Source organism: Mustela nivalis (genome assembly GCF_964662115.1).
Source record: "Mustela nivalis genome assembly, chromosome: 8".
Classification (NCBI taxonomy): domain Eukaryota; kingdom Metazoa; phylum Chordata; class Mammalia; order Carnivora; family Mustelidae; genus Mustela; species Mustela nivalis.
Window position 1 is genome coordinate 72,466,581 of NC_139027.1, and position 21,572 is coordinate 72,488,152.

At 37.4% G+C, this 21,572-nt stretch overlaps 1 protein-coding gene and 1 long non-coding RNA gene across 3 annotated transcripts in view; both read left to right on the forward strand.

Moving 5' to 3' along the window:
• Positions 1 to 21,572, forward strand: part of FBXO11 (F-box protein 11) — an 88,707-nt gene that overhangs the window by 12,353 nt on the left and 54,782 nt on the right. The gene's annotated exons all lie outside the window — the stretch shown is intronic.
• Positions 246 to 830, forward strand: LOC309872586. Its single transcript, XR_014315983.1, has 2 exons — positions 246 to 675; positions 715 to 830. It is a non-coding gene; the product is annotated as an uncharacterized lncRNA (long non-coding RNA).

A 21,572-nucleotide genomic window follows, 5' to 3' on the forward strand; every position in this document is an offset into this window, starting at 1 on the left:
GCTTCTGTCTTTCTAGGATAAGTTTGTGACCATAGGTTATGTAAATACAAATACATAGAAACAGTATTTTAATTACTTTTGTGGCTGAATGATGGAAATTTAGTGTGCACACAAACTGGATATTAGAAAGAAAAGCAAAACTTAATACTGGTCATAAAAGGTGGCTATTTCTTTTGTACCCTGGTGGTATGGACTCCTGACTGTTTGATGATTTTATATGGAAGATAATTTCTTCTCACAAAACTGGAGTTAGCCCTGAAAGAATTAATGACTGTCAGTTTATTAAGTTGAAACAGATTGCTAAGGGAAATTGTTTCACCATTATCAGTCAAAAAAACAACAAACCAACCTTCCCTTTCTAAGATACTATATTCTTAGAAGTTTTGGATTGTGGGACCCGGTGTGTTTGAGAATAAGTAAGAATAGGCCTTGGCTTTCAAAAAATATGGGTCTTTGCAGTCTAAAATTAGTTACTAGATTTGGAATTAACTTACCTCACATTTGACCAGTCTTCTGATCATCTTATAGACTACTTGTAAACATTAAAAGAAGACTCTTTCTTATTAGAAAATATATTAAAAACCTTCATTGAAATAGGTGAACTGTTCTGTTTTGTTTTTAAAGGGGCTGTAGAATGCCTGGGTGGCTCATTCAGTTAAGCATTCTTTGGCTCAAGTCATAGTCCCAGGGTCCTGGGGTCAAGCTGTGTCTCAGACTCCCTGCTTGAGCCTGAGAGTCTGCTGGGAGTCTGCTTCTCCCCTGTCTCTCCGCCGCCGCCCCCAGCTTGTGCTCTCTTGCATGTTCAGTCTCTCTCAAATACATAAATAAAATCTTTTTTTTTTTTTTAAGATTTTTATTTATTTATTTATTTGACAGAGAGAAATCACAAGTAGACGGAGAGGCAGGTAGAGAGAGAGGAAGGGAAGCAGGCTCCCTGCTGAGCAGAGAGCCCGATGCGGGACTCGATCCCATGACCCTGAGATCATGACCTGAGCCGAAGGCAGCGGCTTAACCCACTGAGCCACCCATGCGCCCCCATAAATAAAATCTTAAAAAAAAAAAAAAAAAGTAAAAGTCAGGGCCACTAGGGACACCTGGGTGGCACAGTCTCAGGTAAGTATCTAACTTTTGATTTTGGCTCAGGTCGTGATCTCAGAGTCACGAAATCAAGCCTGGCATCAGGCTCTGCAGTCAGTGGGTAGTCTGCTTTTCTCTCCCACACCCCACATGCTTTCTTTCTAAAATAAACAAATCTTTAAAAAAGGGCGGGGGGAGGCTACTGATACACGGCTTAGGGCAAATCGGTCATTAAGTGTAAGTTCTAGATAGTAATCAACATAGTTTTATGAAGAGCTGATTACAAGTGAACTTAGATTATTCTCCTGAAACAGTGACTTTGGTAGCTGAAGAAGGAACAAGAGAAGCATAGGTGGATTTAAATACAGCTTTTATTTTATGAAGTAGTCATATTGGTATTGTGATAGTTGAGAAATTTTTAAAAGTTGTATAATGTGGAAGCTACCGGTTACAAAAATACTGCTAACCATTTTGCAGACAGGCATTTAGTAAATAGTTCTGTTTCTCTCCAACTTCCTTTTCTGGACCAAGATTTGTTCATATAATTACTAATTTAAGTTATTAAGCATATTAAGTTCATAGATTATTTTTTAAAATGGGCTGGGGTTAAGTACCTGGAAAACCAAGAATAGAAATCAAATTACTCGGAATGGTCTAAGGGAAAAAAGTACCTTCATCTTTATAGAAACAACAAAAAAGTGAGTAGTCACTTAGAAATGTTGAACCAGAACTAAGTAAAGCAGAAAACAATATGGACTACAATTGAATGAATCATCCTAAAGTATGTTTATGTGTGTGTAAACACATGATACCATTTTATAATAATAAGACTTGTAAAATGTTGAAGTGGTTGAAAAATATGTCTTTTAGAAAAATTTAAGTGTTACTCTAAAGAGGGATAAGCTAAAGGATGGCTAAACATTTCACATGGTTCAAAGTAATTTTTCTCAAAGATTTTATTTCACACTCACACACACACACACAGAGCACAGGCAGGGGGGAGCAGCAGACAGGGGGAGAGGGTGAGGGAGAAGCAGGCTCCCCACTGAGCAGGGAGCCTGATATGGGGCTTGATCCCAGGACTCCACGTCATAAGAGTCCAGAAGGCAGAAACTTAACCAACTGAGCCACCCAGGTGCTCTGGGTGAAGGTAATTCTAAAGGATGTTGCTCAATTTTATATTTCTGTATGCTCAGGAGATAGCTAAGGAAAACAAATTTAAATTATTAGATTGATGTTTTACACTGGTGTAAAGAACATTTGATAAACATCTAAAGTAGGTCACTAGGGGCACCTGGGTGGCTCAGTCAGTTAGGCGGCTGCCTTAGGCTCAGGTCGTGATCCCAAGGGTCCTGGAATGGAGGCCCACATCTGGCTCCCTGCTCTGCAGAGAGCCTGCTTCTTCTCTTTCTCGCTCTGCCTGCTGCTCTGTCTACTTGTGCTCTCTATCTCTGTGTCAAGTAAATAAATAAATAATCTTTAAGTAGGCCGCTAAAGAAGACTATATACCTTGCTTTTTTTGTTGTCAGCTATGAGGATTAGATATTTTAATTATCTTAGAGATGTTAAATTAGAAATTATAGAATATTGGATATAGAACTGTAGTTGCAATTCTTTAGGTTTATTGTTCAGGGTGGTGGTTGGAATTAGAGCCCTAGTCTCCTGACTCCCAGTCAATGATGGTGGTGTTACCTGTTCTTGTTTCAGAATTTTACTTTCATTCTGTTCATTTTTCAGTTTAGTGGTTTGTTAAATCTATTGAGGCTTACCAGTTTTCTGTAACTCCTTAGTTGAACTAAACAAAAATTAAGTTTTTAGGATACTTGTACTCAGTAACTTAAAAAAGATATACAAGTAAATTTCAATAGCTTGTTACAGATTGACTTAATTTTTTTTTTTAAGATTTATTTATTTATCGGACAGAGAGAGACCACAAGTAGGCAGAGAGGCAGGCAGAGAGAGAGAGGAGGAAGCAGGCTCCCCACTGTACTGTAAAAAAAGAGAAAAAGGCAATTATATTATTCAGTATAAGGTGAACCATATTGATGAGTCATGTAAAGATTCCCAGGGCAAAGTTCTTTGCCACTGTTGAATCTTAGTGCCCATTTATGATAATGGTGGTGTTTCAGATCAATAAGGAAATTATTTATTAATCAATAAATGATATTGAGATTATTGATTATTCATTTGGAGAAGCATTCAGTTAATTTCCTACTTTGTACAATACCAGAAATGCATTTAAAATGATTAAAAAGCTTTTTTTCAATTAAAAAATTTTGTTATTAGAGTAAAAAACCCTTTTAACACAGTTTCAAGTGTACAATATAATATTGTTAACTATCAGCAAGATGTTATCAGATCTGAAGAACTTACTCATCTTGCACAACTGAAACATTATACCCATTGAATAGCAACTTTTTATTTTCTTTTCCTCCCTAGCCCTTAGAAACCACTATCCTGTACTCTACTTTTATGAGTTTGGTATTTTAGAGATCTCATGTAAGTGAAATTAGACAGTATTTGGTCAACTCTAAGTGACTTATTTCACTTAGGATAATGTCCTCCAAGTAAGAGCTCAATATTTTTAGAAAATCATAGAAGAAATTAGAAGAAAGTACTTTTTCCTCAGCAGTGCCCCAAAAAATCAGTCATTAAGGAAACATCAAGAAATTGACTACCTGGGGTGCCTGGGTGACTCAGTTGGTTGAGCAACTACCTTCAGCTCAGGTCATGATCCTGGAGTTGCAGGATCAAGTCCCGCATCCACATCGCCCTCCTGCTCAACAGGGAGGACCTTCCCCTCTCATGCTCGCCCTTTCATTCTCTCTCTCTCTCTCTCTCTCTATCTCATAAAATAAGTAAATAAATAAATAAATAAATAAATAAATAGGCTGCATAAGTGAAAAGTTCTGTGCAGTGAAGGGTGCTAGTTAAGTGAAGTAATAATCGACTGGAAAAAAATTTGCACTTTCTTAACCTACAAATTATTAGTATCATGTGTTTCTATGAAAAATTATACATAAAATATTGATTATTGAGCTGAATCTTCTTTCTTAAAAAGTATGATTCATTCCATTCCATTCTCACTTCTATCCTCTCAGAAGCAGCAACTGTCATGAATTAGATATGAATTTATTCATTCCATTTTTATCTTTTTAAAAAAAATATTTCATTTGAGAGAGAGCGTGTGCATGCACAAGTTGGGGGAGGGCCAGAAGAATAGAGAGAAGCAGACTCCCCACAGAGCAGGGAGCCTGATGTAGGGCCCCATCCCACGACCCTGAGATCAGGACCTGAGCCAAAGGCAGTTGCTTAATCAACTGAGCCACCCAGGCATCCCTATTCATTCCGTTTTTAAACACTTTTACATATTTGTGTGAATCTGTAAATCTGTAAATAGTTAATTGTAAGTTATTATGGTTGTTACTATGGGAAAGTAAAAGCTTGCCTTCAGGGTGTTTCAGTGCAGTAAACAGAAACATAAAATATTCTCTCTTAATGTTTAATGTGTAAGTGCCAAGTGAATGGTATAAGTCATGAGTGCCTGGCACTCTAGAAATCTTTAAGTGATTGTTGAGTGAATTAATTAAATATAGAAGTATATAAAATTTAAAGGAAAAGTCTGTTTTGTTCTCTTCCCCTGACCTACCACTCTCCAGAGGTAACTCTTAACTGTGTATGTGTTTACTGTTGAGTTTTTCTTAATGTATGTGTATATAAATACACATACTTTATTAAAAAGAAACCACAGTATATGTATTAGTTTGTAAATTAAGTTTTGGGTTTTGCATAGATAATATCCTGGGCATTTTTCTGAGTCAGTATAAATCTAAAATTACCTTATTTATTTTTCATAGTTGCAGAATAGTTCATTACCTGAATGGACCATGATTTATGTTAAATGTTTATCTATTGATTAATATTCAGGTTCTTAATTTTTGCTACTATAGTATTGAAGTAAACATCTTTGTACAGATATCTTAACATATTTATGTCACAATTTCGGTTTCATAGATGTGAGTTATTGTGTTAAAGGAATAGTTGCATTTTAAAGTCTGAAAAATGTTGCCAGATTTTTTTTTTTAAATAATCCCACTATTAATGTATGAGGTTAAATGTTACTGAATAAATGTATACACGAAATACTTAAGAGTGGAGGGGAAACTAGTCTGAGAGCTGAAATGGTTTGAAAAGACTTGCCAGAGAAAGTGAATGCTTAAACTAGATCTTGAAGAATGAGTATGTCACAGATAAAGAAAAGGGGAAAAAAGGATATTCTTAGTAAGAGGAAATGGGCCAGACAGAGAACATGGAAGAGATACCAGGACAGAATTTTAACTCCGTCATCGTACGCTGTTCATGTCACAGTTCCCTTTGTCTTGGTGTTTCTTTTCCAGAAAGAAGTTAAAGTTGAGTTAAGCACTCTCCTATCTTCAAGGCTTTACCACTTGTAGAATAATCTAAATTCTTTAGTCTAGATTCAAAGTTACCTGCCATTTTTTTTTTTTTTTTTGTACAAGTCTTCTTTTGACAGGCTAATCTACAAATTGTTCTTGAATGAACCATATTTTGCAGCTCTCTCTCTCTCTTTTTTTTTTTTGGCCCTGTTGCAAATTTTTAAACTCAGTGGTTCATTCAGTATTTAATCACCTGTTTTTGAGTTCCCATGCTTTTGTGGTAGCTACACATAAGTCAGGCTCAGGTGCTTACTGTCATTTACATTTATGTAATAAATAAATTTACATAAGCGTAAAGATCCATTTTTGCTTACTGTATTGAGGATTATCAGTAAATATTTGATAATATCCTATGTAATCTTCTTCAATGTCCTGAATGGTTTTTTTTAAATAATACAGTTGGCAGGGGTGCCTGGATGGCTCAGTGGGTTAAAGCCTTTGCCTTCGGCTCAGGTCATGATCTCAGCATCCTGGGATCGAGCCCCGAATCTGGCTCTCTGCTCAGGAGGGAGCCTGCTTCCTCCTCTCTCTTCTCTGCCTGCCTCTCTGCCTACTTGTGATCTCTGTCAACTAAATAAAACCTTTTAATAAAATAATAATAATACAGTTGGCAGTGAAGTTTCTGAAAACTCACCAGAACCTCTTTTCCATATTAATAAATATCTGATATCAGTGTATGGACTTCTGATACATAAGTGATATGTAATTTATGTATTAAGCATGGCAAAATATTTTTGAAAGCACTTAAGTAGCAATTAGGCAGCTTTATATCCATGGGAAGACACAAGGAATTTTGGTAATAGTAACTACTATTTAGTGGTTGTGATATTAATAGCAATCATTTATTGATTATTCTAGGTAGACAGTAAATTCATGTTTTATTTTTACAGCAACCCCCATCATGTAGATAATGTACCTTTTTTACATATGAGGACTTAAATTGAAGTAAAACGCAGTTTCCATATTGATATTACACATTACCAAACAATTATTTAGCAGGATAAATATAAAAAAGAGTCAACTTCTCAATGCTCCATAGTGAAATTTTAGAATATAATAAAGTTCTTTAAAATGATGAAAAAAACCAGAGTGCCTACACCAAAGTATCAGTTATACAGATGGTGTATTTACCAGCACAATAATTTGCAGAAGTTAGTAAAATGCTCTTTCCTCAAAATGTAGAGGCAATATAGCTGTGTAACTTGATTTTTATACCCATTTAAACTATCAGTTCAGCAAGAATGAGGCCCAGAATGCATATATACACAAAAATTAAGAGTTTATCACCTGTAAAAACTTGGTGCAAGAACCAAAGGATATACTTGAGCAGGAAGAATAGTAAACTAGAGAGAGGGAGGAATTGGATAAACACATCATGAGTGAAGAATTGGCAAAATATGTTAATAAATCAAGACTATTGATTGTAAATATGTATAATATTTTTAAAGATAGAACCAAAATACTAGACAATTATAAGAAAGTTTGAAGAAAGGGGATTACATTGAGTCAAGAGTGCTACAATTCAGGGCACCTGGCTGGATGAGTTGATAAAGGATACAACTCTTGATTTTGGGGTTGAGTTCAAGCCCCAGGTTGGATATAGAGATTATTTAAAAATAAAATCTTAAAAAAAGTGCTAGAATTATTTTTTCATAAGAAGTACAGAAATACTGGAAATTCTAAGGCATATTATAAAAATAGCTATTTTTGTGTCACTGCAGCCAGACTATCTGGATGAAATCCTAGCTTATCCCTTACTAGCTGTGTGACATTAAGGTTACTACAACTTACTGTGCCTAAATTTTCTTATCTATAAATGGGATGACAATAATCCTCAGAGTGTTATGGGGAGGATTAAATGCAATGCGCATAAAGCCATTAGAACAGTACTCTGTACATGAAAGCACTCAGTACATGTTTGCTGTTGCTGCTTTTATTTCTTTTACCTTAAGGGTAATCATGAAAAGAATAGAAATAAAATCTATGACTATAGGACAGCAGAACTCAAGAGAGTGAAGAAAGCTTACCCCTTAGTATGTTATCAAGATCAATTGGACTAATACTAATTTTTTATATTTTTTGAGCACTTCCAACCACTTAAAAGCATTGGTATTTTATTACTTAGAGATCTTCCAAAGAGCAGAAAGACTTTAGTTTTTAAAAAATTATTCTATGGGGGACCCTGAGTAGCTTGGTTGGTTAAGTGTCTGCCTTCGGCTGAGGTCATGGACTCAGGGTTCCTGGAATCAAGCATCGCATCTGGCTCCCTGCTCAGTGGGGAGCCTGCTTCTTCCTCTCCCTATGTCTGATGTTCCCCTTACTTGTGCTCTCTCTCTGTCAAATAAATAAAATCTTTAAAAAAAAAATCATTCTATGTTGCATGAATCCATCAGGCCCTTTTTGTAAATCTGGGGTACATTATGGAATCTCAGTGATCTTTTTGTGTATCTTGAAATACTTTGCTATTTCTTTTTTTATTATTATTATAAGATCTTATTTATTTATTTGACAGATCGCAAGTAGGCAGAGAGGCAGGCAGAGAGAGAGAGGAGGAAGCAGGCTTCCCACTGAGCAGAGAGCCCAATGCAGGGCTCGATCCTGAGCCGAAGGCAGAGGCTTAACCCACTGAGCCACCCAGGTGCCCCTACTTTGCTATTTCCAAGAGTTTTATCATTACCACCAATTATTTCCTGCTGTGTAAAATATAAATAAATAAAAAGCAAGAATCATGGAATCCACTAGAAGGAAGCTATAATAGTGAAATAGTAATTTTTCAGGTTTTTTTTAATTGTACCTATTGCATCCTTCAAAAAAGGCATAAAAGAGAATGAAAAACATAGATAGGAAGATAAGTACAAGGTGAGGAGTAGCACTGTAGACCTGGGCTGTTCAGTATGGTAGCCACTTGTCACATGTGACTGTATTAAAATTAATTAAAATTCTTAGAATTTAAAATTCAGTTCCTCAGTCACATTAACCATGAAGTGGTTATATAGAGGGAATGTAGCATTTCACTGTGACTACCATATTGGGCTTCATTTCACTGTGACTACCATATTGGGCTACAAAGCATAGAACATTTTCATCACTGCAGAAAATTCTTAAGAGAAAAAATTCATTGAGAAAATCCCTACTGAGCAAGGACCCCCATTGGGACTTGATCCCAGAACCCTGGGTTCTTGACCTGAGACAAAGGCAGGTGCTTAACCAGCTGAGCCACCCAGGCACCCGAAAAATAACCTTTTCAAAACAAGTAATAGGGTAGCATTGTTTTATATTTTTGTAAATCTTATGTCTCCCCCAAAGTTTGTTGAAAGCTCATATATTAGAATCTAATCCCCAATGTGATTGTATTGGAGGTGGGGCCTTTGGAAGCTGATTAGGTCGTAAGAGTAGAGCCCTCTTGAATAGCTAGCCTTTTCCCACCATGTTAGAATACTAGAAGAGATCAGTCATTTGTAGCCTGGAAAAGGGCCTTCACCAGAACCTAACCATGTTCATGTTATGATCTTGGACTTCCAGCTTACAGAACCGCAAAATAAATTTCTGTAGTTGACAAGTCACTCAGTTTGTTTCGTTATAGCAGCTTAAACTGACTAAGACGCATGGCATCTCACTTCCCTCAGAGCAAGTGATCTAAAAGGGACCAAACAGAAAGCCACTATGCTTTTTACGACCTCTTGGAGAGAAATTTCTAGTAATTAGAGGCAAGTCACTACTAAGTCTGGCCAGTATTTAGGGGAAGAGAATAAGGCTTTACTCATGAAGACAGAAGTATCAAAGAATTTGTGGACTTTCTAAAAACTACTACACTGGATATGCTGGATGTTAATAGTAGTATAGACACTGTAACCTTTCCAGAGCTCAGTCTAGTGGTGCTTAAGAATATGAACACCCTATAGTCTAGTAATTTCATTTCTAGATTTGTCTCTCAAGGTCTTTGTAAGAATTTCATAGGGGATATGTACATGGATGTTTACTGCAGTATCATTTGTAGCATCAGAAGTTGGAGGCAGTCTGGTTGTCTCATACTAGTCTGAGTGTAGATGGGTAAAATTTGTGATTGCACATTGTATTAGTGTCCTAGAGCTGCCCTAACCAACACAAACTGGATGGCTTAAAACAACAGAAATTTATTCTCATAGTTCTGAAGGCTAGAAGTCCAAAATCAGGGTGTGAGCAGGGCCATGTTCCCTCTGAGACTCTGGGTAGAATCCTTCCTTGCCTGTTCCTAGATCATGGTGGTGGCTCTTAACCCTTGGATTATCCCTGTATCAATCCAGTCTTTGCCTCAGTTGTCATATGGCATTCTCCCTATGGCTCTTCACATGGTGTTTTGCTCTTACAAGGACATCAGTTATAATGGATTAGAGCCCACCCTAATGACCTCATTTTAACCTGATTATATCTACAGACTATTTCCAAATAAGGTCGCACTTACTGGGTCACTGCCTACCAGTGATTAGGACTTCAGCATATCCTTGAGGGATACAATTCATACACACATGAACTAATATGCAACAGTTAGAAGCAACAAATTAAATGTACACGTGCACATAGTATATAGCAGGAAATGCAAGAAAGAGAATGATGTGGTAGTAACAGTAACATTTATATAAATGAAAAATCAGTGTGTTAGAGTTCTTCAGAGAAATAGACCAATAGGATGGAGATTATATATATATATATATATAAAAATAGGTTGGGAGAGAGATACTGAGAGATTGAGAGATATTATGAAGAACTGGTTCACATGATTATAGAGGCTGGAAAGTCAAAATCTGCAGTGTGGGCCGGCAGAGTGGAGACCTAGGATAGCTGATGGTGCAGATGAGTCCAAAGACAGTCTGCTAGAGGATTTCCTCTTGCTTGGCGAAGCTCTTTTTGTTCTAATCAAACCTTCAGCTGATTGAGGTCAACCCACATTATGGAGGGCAATCTCCTTACTCAGAGTTCACCAGTTTAATATTAAACTTGTCCAAAGCATCCTCCAAGTTGACACATAAAATTAAACATCACAAGCCCATCCCTTGTCAAACTGACACCCAGAGACCTCTCCTTAAACATACTTAGAGTCTACATAGATAATAACAAGGCCATACTTCTACCCAACATACAAGTATCCTGTGTACAACCCAAAACATCCCAAATCTTTCACCAGAGAGGATGCAGAGTCCTTGATGTTTAACTCTTCTCTTTGATATCCCATAACTTAAATATTGTGGTGTTATTTTTATATGTACTTTATAAATTATGATAAATATAATATAAAGTATTAGGATATGTATCTTGTATTAAATGGTAAGGAAATAGAAGAGAGAAGAAAAAGATACTTTATATATACAAACGTACACAGGCACAGAAATATATAAGGAAGAAATACTTATGACAGTTACAGTCCTCATTTCTGTAACTGGTTCCGCAGTTACAGCTTGCATTTATGACTACTTTTGTCCAGTACCCATTTTATATTACTTTTTCCTTTAGCAAGAAACTCAGCTGGTCATCGTTCTTGGTACAGTGACCCAAACCTTCATTCTTGAAAGGTCTGAGCCATTAGTAGTCTTGCCTGAACTGGGTTGTAGTTGTCCATTGATTTTAATTACAGGGCATGGTAACATGGAGAGATGCCCTTGAGGGTCTCCTATACTGCAGACATACTCTTCATTGTGGAGTGGCAGTCCAGATTTCCCTTGGTCCATCCATCCAAACATAGTAACCCCCTTCTTTAATTGGTTTATTCAGGAGCATGAAGTGTCCAGAATGTCCAGGTAGCAGTTTTAACTTCCATTTAGTTCAGTGGGATCATTGTTAGGTCTTGTGGATATGGAATGGAAGCATTCCTTCATTTGGAACTGAGACCTCTAGACCACTAGTAGAGCATAAGGTCATAGAGACAGAAAGCAAAAATTTTGTAGGTGGGTCACTAGGAGTAATAGTGGTGCCACTTCCATTTCTACCCCTTGATTCCTGGAATGTGCATCCGAGACAAATGTCACCGTGTATCAAATAGTGGTATTCCTGGAGAATCTGGCCCCAGTCGTGCAAGATAATTGCCATCAGGCTGGTGATACTGTAACTGAGTCTTCAAAAGGCCATTTCATCATTCTATCAAGCCATTTGCTTCGGAATGCTAGGGCACATGGTGAGACCAGTGGATTCTACCAGCATGGGCTTATTGCTGTACTTTGGATGGAGTTAATTACCTTGATCAGAAGCAGTGCTATAACCATGAGCATGAATAAAGCATTCTATAAGTCCACAGATAGCAGTTTAGGTAGAAACTTTGCATTCAGGAAAGGCAAATCCACATCCAGAATAAGTATCTATTCCAATTAAGAACAAATGCTGAGCCTTACATGATGAAAGCAGGTCCCAATATAATCAGCCTGCTAGCAGGCTGATACCCCAGGGAATGGTGCTATATAAGAGTTTCAGTGTTGGTCTCTGCTGCTGGCAGATTGCGAACGTAGCAGTGGCTGAAACCAGGCCTGCCTTGGTGGGTCGAAGTCTCAGGTCTTGAGTCCATGTATAACCTCCCATTCTTATTACCCCAGCCACTTTGTTCATGAGCCCACTGGGGACCATGGGAAAAGAGATGGGTGAGAAAAGAGACTGACTGGTATCCACAGAACAAATCATGTTGGCCACTTGATTATTCAGCTATTTTTCTGCTGAGGTTACCCTTTGGTGGGCTTTGACTTGAGACACAGATCTTAATGTTTTCACCCATTCAGTGAGGTCTATGCACATACCTCTTTCCCAGACTCACTTGTCACCGGTTTTCCGATTGTGTTCCTTCCAAGTCACTGACCATCTAGCCAAATCATGGACCACAGCCCGTGAATTGGTATTTAATCACATGTCTGGCCATTTTTCCTTTCAAGCAAAATGAACAACCTGGTGCCCTGTGCTAAGTTCTGCCCCTGAGGAAGATTTCCCTTTACCACTGTTTTTCAGGGATACCCTAGAAAGAAGCTGTAGTGTTGCAGCTGTCTGCCTTCAGGCACCGTATCATGCAGAGCCATCTGTAAACTAAGCTTGAGTTCTTTCTCAAGAACTTTCTCTTTTTGAGTTCTTTCTCTGTCAGCTGATGGGAGGGAACTCCCCAGAGCTCTAGGTGCAGGCTTGGGAGAGAGCAGGTAGTATGGCAGGGGGGTAGGAACTTGGGCTCTTGGGCTACATCTTCATGGAACTTCCTGGACCATCAGGATGTGTTCGGGAACTCCATTTGATGATGGAGTGCTGCAGTGCAGGCTCAATTTGATGGCGCTGTGGGTCAGATAACACCCAGGTGGTGATGAGCAGCTCAGGTCACGTGGGAACATCATGTAACCCATGATTAAGTGTTTTGTCTCGGCTAAGGCCCAGTAGCAGGCCAAAAGCTGTTTCTTAAAAAGAGAGGAGTTGGGACACCTGGGTGGCTCAGTTGGTTAAGCAGCTGCCTTCGGCGCAGATCATGATCCCAGCATCCTGGGATCGAGTCCCACATCGGGCTCCTTGATCGACAGGGAGCCTGCTTCTCCCTCTGCCTCTGCCTGCCATTCCATCTGCCTGTGCTCCCTCTCTCCCTCTCTCTCTCTGAAATAAATAAAATCTTAAAAAAAAAAGAGAGAGAGAGATAGAGGAGTTATCTGCAGGGGATGGCAGGGCTTTACTCCAAATACCTGAAGTCTTGCGCTGCCATTTTCCTCCTATAGGAACTTGGAAAAGGTCCCATACATCATCCTTGTCTGCCATTGACACTTCCTGTACTGTTACATCTCCTGGATCACATAGTGCGAGTCAGAGCATTTTGGACCTATTGCAGAGCCGCCTTCTGCTCTAAGCCCACTCAAAACTAGCACCTTTTCGGATCACTGAGTAAATAGGCCAGAGTAACACACCCCAATGAGAAAGGAATGTGTTGCCTCCAAAATCAGAAGAGGCCCACTAGGCCCGGTTGCAACAGCTTATCATTCACCTTAGAAAGGATATCTCAAAATGCCTCACATCACTAGACCCATAGAAATTTCATAGAAGTTAAAGGCCCCAGAACTTCTACCAGATTTATTTCCCATCTCCAGGTGTGTAAATGTCTTAGAATTAAGTCTGGTAGTTGCCACTTCTTGCTCTGTAAAGTGTGATCAATGTGGTATCAATGTGGTATCTTGTGAAAGGGAAAGGTGATCAAGAACGCTCATCACACAATATATACAAACTAATGCTTGTTTTGTGATAAAGATTAGTGTTAAACATTTCAGAATAGTTGTCTTTGTATAAGCAGGAGAATGAAAATAAGTAAAACCCATATGAGAATTTAAATACGCAAATTAAGTCTCCCAGAAACTAGGATCAAAAGACCAAAAAAACGGAATATGGACAAGAAAAAGAGAAATAGTAGAAGAGTAAAGTAGAATTGTTAGTCTGGGACACCCACCTCTAAAATATTAAGAAGAAAAAGAAAATTGAGAGGAAGAAATTCAAACACATATTTCAAGAAAATTTCTCAAAAATAAAGGACTGGAATTTGCAAATTAGAAGGGTCCACCACACATTCATGAGAGGGAATGATAAAAGGCTCATATTGTGGTATATCATAATGAAATTTCAGGACATCCAGGAATAAAGAGAAAAACTTAAAAGCTTCTGGGAAAGAGGAGTCACATATCGGTGAATATCACATAGGAGAATATCATTGGACTTCTCAAAAACAAAACTGAAAGACACTTGAGCATATGTCTTCACATTTATGAAGAAAAAAATTATTTCTGCCTTAGAATTCATTATTTAGGCATACTGTCAAAAAGTGTGAAATATAGGGGGGCCTGCCTGGGTGGCTCAGTGGGTTAAAGCCTCTGCCTTCGGCTCAGGTCATGATCCCAGGGTCCCTGCATCGGGCTCTCTGCTCCAGTGGGGAGCCTGCTTCCCTTCCTCTCTCAGCCTACCTGTGATCTCTTGTCTATCAAATAAATAATAAAATCTTTTTTTTTTAAAGTGTGAAATACAGAATAAAGTGTGATAGTTTTGATATACATGAAGAACTTAGAAAGCCAAAAATACAGAAAAGTAGACAAGTCTACATAGACATAGCTCACAGACTTAGGATACAGAAAATTAAACAAAACTGACGAGCTTTATTGAGTAGAGATGGAACCCTGTATACACGCAAGCTCATGCTCATGAGTAGAACATATACCTTATTTTCAGGTATATAAAATTTAAGTTACAAAAGTTCAATCTGTATTAAGTCACAGTGGAAATTTTATCAGTTTTCATAGAATCTGTGTCATTTAGAGCATGTTCTTGGACCTTATTGTAATTAAATGAGAAATCAGCAACAATGATGAGGTTAAAAATTACATTTAAACAACTTCTGAGAACAAACTGTAGTACTTAATGAGGTAAGAGAAAATACATTAGACATTATAGAGTACTAGAACTCTGACACAGAAACACTACATGTCAGAACTTACAGATTGTAACTAACATGAAGATACATTTGTTGGCTTAAGAGAGTGATATTTTAAAAGATTGGATATAAAATAATTAAGTCTTCAACCCTTGGAATAGTAAAATAACAAAAGAATAAAGCCAAACACAAACAATAAAAATAAATATAAAGTAGAAATTAATGAAATGAAAGACAAATAATGGGATCAGTATAAAGACCTGTAGACAATAGGGGTACCTGGGTGGCTCAGTTGGTTAAATGTCTGCCTTCACCGCAGGTGGTAATCTCAGGGTACTAGGGTTGAGCCCTGCATTGAGCTCCCTATTCATCAGAGAGTCTGCTTTTCCCTCTCCTGCCCTTCCCCTCACCCTCCTCCTACTCGCTCAAATAAATAAATAAAATCTTAAAAAAAAAAAAAAACAGTAGATGATAGAAAAAGAATTTTATGAATCCTAAGGTAACTCATGAATACTTTGTCAATAAATTTGAATCTTAGATGGCATAGTTTTTTAGAAAAATGTAATTTGCCAAAATTAACCTTAGAAATACATAACACTAATAAGTTAATCACCAATAACACTCAGTAGAAAACAAAGAACAAATTTATATGTACCAGCTTCCTCACCAAAGGTAAACCAAACCTCAAAATTTTAGTTACAGAGAAAAAAAACAGTTCTCCATTTTATAAGACTAATCATTCAGCAAGTATTTGTAGAGCATTTATACTAGTATAATACAGTAGTGAAATAATATAAAAATATTTGATACCTAAAGTAGCCAATGACAGTACAAGAAAGGATGTAACTTAATAACTTAATCTTATGAATAGGGATGCAGAAACTTAAAACATTAGCAAATTAAACCCAGCTTATGTTAATGAAGGAAAACATCATAATCAAGTGGGGTTAATCCCAGAAATGCAAAATTGATTTAATACTAAACCTCCTTTTTTGTTTTTTAAATATTTTTTTATCTCTTTGACATAGCACAAATAGGCAGAGCAGCAGGCAGAGGGAGTGGGAGAAGCAGGCTCTGACACTGGGCTGGATTCCAGGACCCTGGGATCATAACCTGAGCTAAAGGCAGCCACTTAACCCACTGAGCCACCCAGGTGCCCCTGGAAAACCTCTTAATGTATAACTTGTCACTTTCAGTATGTTAAAGAAGAAAAAAGTAGTCAGTATATTCTTTGAGCAGATATCGAGCATCTGCTATACGTATTACCGAGAACTAGGCATTAATGGTACACGGTTTAGCCATGTACAAACCAGAGTCCTGTTTGGATGGAGTTTACAGTCTAATATAAGACAAATGGTAAGTAATATTAGGTGATATGATAAATGCTATGAAGACATATAAATCAAATAAAAGGAACAGTGATAATTTCTGATAACCTTTCCCAAATTAAATATAAACCCTCTTTTTTTTTTTGGGAAGTGTTTTAATTTATTCATTAGAGCAAGTGAGGGCTGGAGGAGAGGAGAGGAGAGGGTCTTGGGGGAGGGAGAAGCAGACTTCCCCCTGAGCAGGGAACCTAATGCAGGGCTGGATCCTAAGACCCTGAGATCATGACCTTAGGGGAAGGCAGACACTTAACTGCTTAACCAGCTGAGCCACTTAGGCGACCCCCACCCTTGGTCTTCTCTTTTTTGCATCTTTGTTCTTTGTCTGTTTGCCATTTACATTTCTCAGAACACTGTAAAATAATCAAATATTCCTTATGGAAAATAAGATGACACCTGCTAAAATTGAGTGATTGGCTAGCAAGATCTGTCTTGTGATAACTCAGTCTTTATCAGTTGAAGTTTAAAAATTTGAAATCTGTCTATGAGTGATAACAGAAGAATATAAACATTTACAGTATATAGCATATTTATAGTCTAATACAATTATATAATTTATAATAAAATGTATGGAGTAAATATAAATATATGGAAGGTGTTTCTTAGTAAAAACTTGAAATTCAAAGAATGCCCATATACATAATTTTTTTCTACATAGAACTTTTATCTCTCATAAAAGGACTAAAGGGAGAAAAGCTGTTTCCATAGGCTTATTAATTATTACAGCACAGTATCTTCAGCATAACACTGAAGTTGTAATGAGCTGGGAGTTAAGTTTAATTTGAACAGTGCTAAATGAAGCAAAAGTCATATAGATCAAGATAAACAAATTCATAAATGCTTCTCTATCAGTCATTATTAGGATGCACTGTGGAATGTCTATAGCTTTACAATAAGTTTTTATTCCCAAAACAACCAAAGTCATGTCTGTTGGTGCTCCATAGTATAGCACTATATATATGAAGGACAGTACTTCAGAAAAATTTAAAACTCTTTAGTTGGATTTGGAAGATGATCTTTGGGTATAAATCTGTTGGTTCTCTTTGTTTAATTCTTGCAAAAGAACTAACTTCTCATGCCTTGATTTCATTAAAATACTACTTTAGGAGCTTCTGCTAAAAATGCTTGTAGTAATTTTTATATTTATGTATTTTAAAAAGTTCAAAAACAGAAATGTATAAGGTATTTTAGGTCTCTTTTGACAGACTGCTAGTTTACTTCAAGATCCTTCCAATAAAATAAGGTCTTATTTTTTTTTGCTAAGATGCCCGAGACAACAGTCAGGAATTGGGCAGCTTCACAAAAGATGTGTGCACAAAAGGGCTTTGACTTTGCCTAGCCCAGAGGTTTCAGATTTGTAGCCAGCAAACTGATTCGACCAACAGAATGTTTTATTTGTTTTGCACAGTGCTCCTAAAAAATAAATTCAATTGTTATCCAGCATTTTAAATGTGAAATTTCACATATCTTGATTCCTAGGTTTCTTTAACATTATGTATCATCTGATATCACTGGGTTGAATTCTAACATGGCAGCAGTTGGCCACGGTTTAGCACTGGGTGAGGATGAACCATATGAGGAACCATAAACTCTCCAATTGTCTGCATTCCCCCACCATTTCTTAATATTGAACTTCACTCATTTTCTTTACCTGTGACCTACATAACATTTAAGTTTGTGATGTTTGCTAATTTGACCATGTACAGGACCTTTTTTTTTTTTTCTTATAAAGATTTTATTTATTTGTCAGAGAGAGCTCAAACAGGGAGAGTGGCAGGCGGAGGAAGAAGCAGACTCCCTGATGAGCAAGGATCCTGATGCAGGACTCCATCCCAGGACCCTGGGATCATGACCTGAGCCAAAGGCAGATGCTTGACCAACTGAACCACCCAGGCGTCTCTGTACAGAACCCTTTTTTTTTTGGTACAGAACCCTTTTAAAAGTTTTGTTGCTTCTGATTATGGCATGGGAAGCTAACACTGTTTAGGATAAATTAAATATCTTAAAAACTTTGAATTTGGGCTAGCATTGCCATCTCTCTTTCCCTGAACTGTAGTGTTTCTTTAGAAGAATATGTTTATGTGTGTATCTGTTTGTATAGATACAGATATATAGACATTGTTATCAGTTCTTTATTTTAAAAAATTAATTATTAAAGCATTTGCTATGGATTCTCCTAGACTCTGGTGGTGTCTATAAGAAGGATGTTGTGACTTCAGTGAGTTTTGTTATGGTCCTGATTTTGTTTAGTGATGATAGGACTATTTGAAGTAATAGTTTTTCAAATCTGTTTCACTAAAAAACATTTGTTTAACCTCTTTCTGTGTCATTAGGCTGGGCACTTGGGGTAGTTATTTATACCGGTTGCTAAATATTTTTGGCTCTCTTCCATCTGGCATTTCCTAACCTTCTGTCACTGGGCCATGTCAACAGTTCTGGCCAAAGAGTTGTGAATGAAAATGAGTATGTCATTTCCAGGCCAGTCATTTAATTGCCAGTATGATCTCTCTTTCCTTCTGCTGCTGCCACTAACAGTGTTTCAGAGAATAGCTACTCCATAGCCTGAGATCCAGAAGAGAAGGATTATAGAGAGCAGAGCTCTCCACCAGCCAGTGATAGACATACAGTGAGGAAGAAGTAAATCTGGTTGGTTTTTGTGGTTTTTGTGTTTTGTTTTTGTGTTTGTGTTTGTTTTTTGAGAGAGCTACATGCATGTGAGCAGGCAGGCAGGGCATGGGGGAGCAGGGCAGGGTCAGAGGGAGAGAGAGAATCTAAAGCAGGCTCCATGCCTAGCAAAGAGCCGGACTCAGGGCTCTCTGATTTCACAATCTTGAGATCATGACCTGAGCAAAAATCAAGAGTTGGTCACTTAACCAGCTAAGCCACCCAAGCACCCCTAAATTTGTTCTTTTAAGCCAGAGATTTTTGGAGTTGTTCATTACTGCAGTTAGCCTTTCTGACTGATACCTACATTATAGCAATAAAGTGAAGAAAGAATGTAATTAATTAACTTATTAATTAAAGTAATTAAATGTAGCTATGCTAAACAAAATCTATAACCTGCAAGCTATTAGAAAATTTTTAGTCTTTACGGTAACTCTTATTTATTTATCAGTTGTGTCATCAAAGGCCTTAAGTCTTAGAAACTGCAACTTTGAAAGTACACACTAAAGATGCCAGAGATCACAAAACATTTTGCATACTCAGCACTATGTTGTGTACATAAAAATGGTCTGAAGATAATCAAGGCCTATCATGGTTAATCCTGCTTGTTATCAAAGAGGGGTGTGTGTGTGTGTGTGTGTGTGTGTGTATTTTTTTCTCCAGAGTAGCATGGAGCTGAAAATTTTTAAGCAAACTTGCAGAATTAGGTTATAGATATTTGTGATATAACATAATTTTGTGATGTAATTTTAGAGCTGGAAGAATCCTTAGATATCATGTAATACAACACCCATTGTTTATGGGGTTATATATTATAAAAGATGACATAAAGAACATATTTGGATTATCTACTTTTACTTTATTTTTAGCTCTTAAAATACCATTTGAGAAATCCCAAGTAATCCCTTTCCCAGCTAAAATTTTTCTTAGCACTCTGCTGACATTTGTATTCTTTTTGCTTCCTCATTTCTTTCTTCATTATATTTAATCCTCACGGTAATTCTAAGAGGTAAATTGTTTTTTTTGCCATTTTACAGTTGTGGAGACTGAGACTTTAGTGAGGTAATGTGCCCCCCGATCATATGGCTAAGTAGCAGAGCTGGGATTTGAACAAGTTCTGTTGACTCTAATAGTCTATGTTGTTTCCACTAATGTCTTTTTTTTTTTTTAAGATTTTATTTATTTAAAAATTTTTTTGAGAGAGAGGGCAAGAACACGAGCATGGGGAGGGCAGAGGAAGAAGCAGATCCCCACTGAGCAGGGAGCCCAATGCAGGCCTGGATCCCAGGACCCCGGGATCATGACCTGAGCTGAGGGCAGATGCCTAACTGAGCCCTCAGTTGGCCCCCACCAATATCTTAAATGTATTTAAGATTTTTGTACAAATGTAGAGAATGTTGTACTTTGTGTGACTGTTAATTAAAATTAAATTTGTCAGAGTGACAGGAAACCCAAGGCAACAGTTGTCTAAAAAGATAGAAGTTTATTCCTCGCTATTGTGATTAAAGTCTGGGGGATTATTCGTATGAAGGCTCCACTACAACATTATGGACCTAGGCTTCTGTTTTATTTACACCACTGTCCTTAAACACATGATGTTCATGCTTCAGAATACCTGCTTATGTTCCAACATTCTACCTAGCGGGAAACAAAGTGTGAAGGTCCCTCTTCCTTCTTTTTAGAACACATCTCAAGAGTTGGATAGGACACGTCTGCTCATGTCACATTGGCTAAAATAAGTTAGATAGCCAACTCTGCAGTAAGGGAGGCTGAGAAATACGGGCTGTGTTCTAGATGGTCATCTACTCCACTATAAATCTAGGTCTGTCATAGACAAGGTGACTAGATTTGGGGTAATTAGCAGTTTCTCTCACAATGATGTAATCAGTTTTCTTTCAAATTGTTTCTTCATAAGTATTTATTGAGTACTTATTATGTACCAAACACTGTGATTCATAAATATATATGATAGTAAACTGTATTAGTTCTGATATTCGTTTACATAAATGAATATAAAACTTTAAATAGGTTACAATAAAGAGTACCCAAATGTTTTCGTTGTACATATATAAAAAAAAACAAAACAAAACATCATACACCCAGCTTTAGGTTCATCTTCATGCTCCAATAAAACATGGTATATTTCTTCAGAGTCAGCCAATAGCTTTGAAAATTTCGTACCACAACCCCAAAATACTAGCTCTAATGAAAACTGTGAAACTTTTGAAATAAAATTGAAACTTGGGTACTACATAAATTAGGATCTGTCATCAGGCTTCCTGCTCAACAGGGAGTCTGCTTCTCCCTCTCTGCCCCTCTGCCTGTTTGTTCTTTCTCAAATAAAGAGATAAAATCTTTTTTTTTTTTTAAGATTTTATTTATTTATTTGCCAGAGACAGAGGGAGAGAGAGCGAGCACAGGCAGACAAAGAGGCAGGCAGAGGCTGAGGGAGAAGCAGGCTCCCTGCCGAGCAAGGAGTCCGATGTGGGACTCGATCCCAGGACGCTGGGATCATGACCTGAGCCGAAGGCAGCTGCTTAACCAACTGAGCCACCCAGGCGTCCCTAAAGAGATAAAATCTTTAAAAAAAAAAAAAAT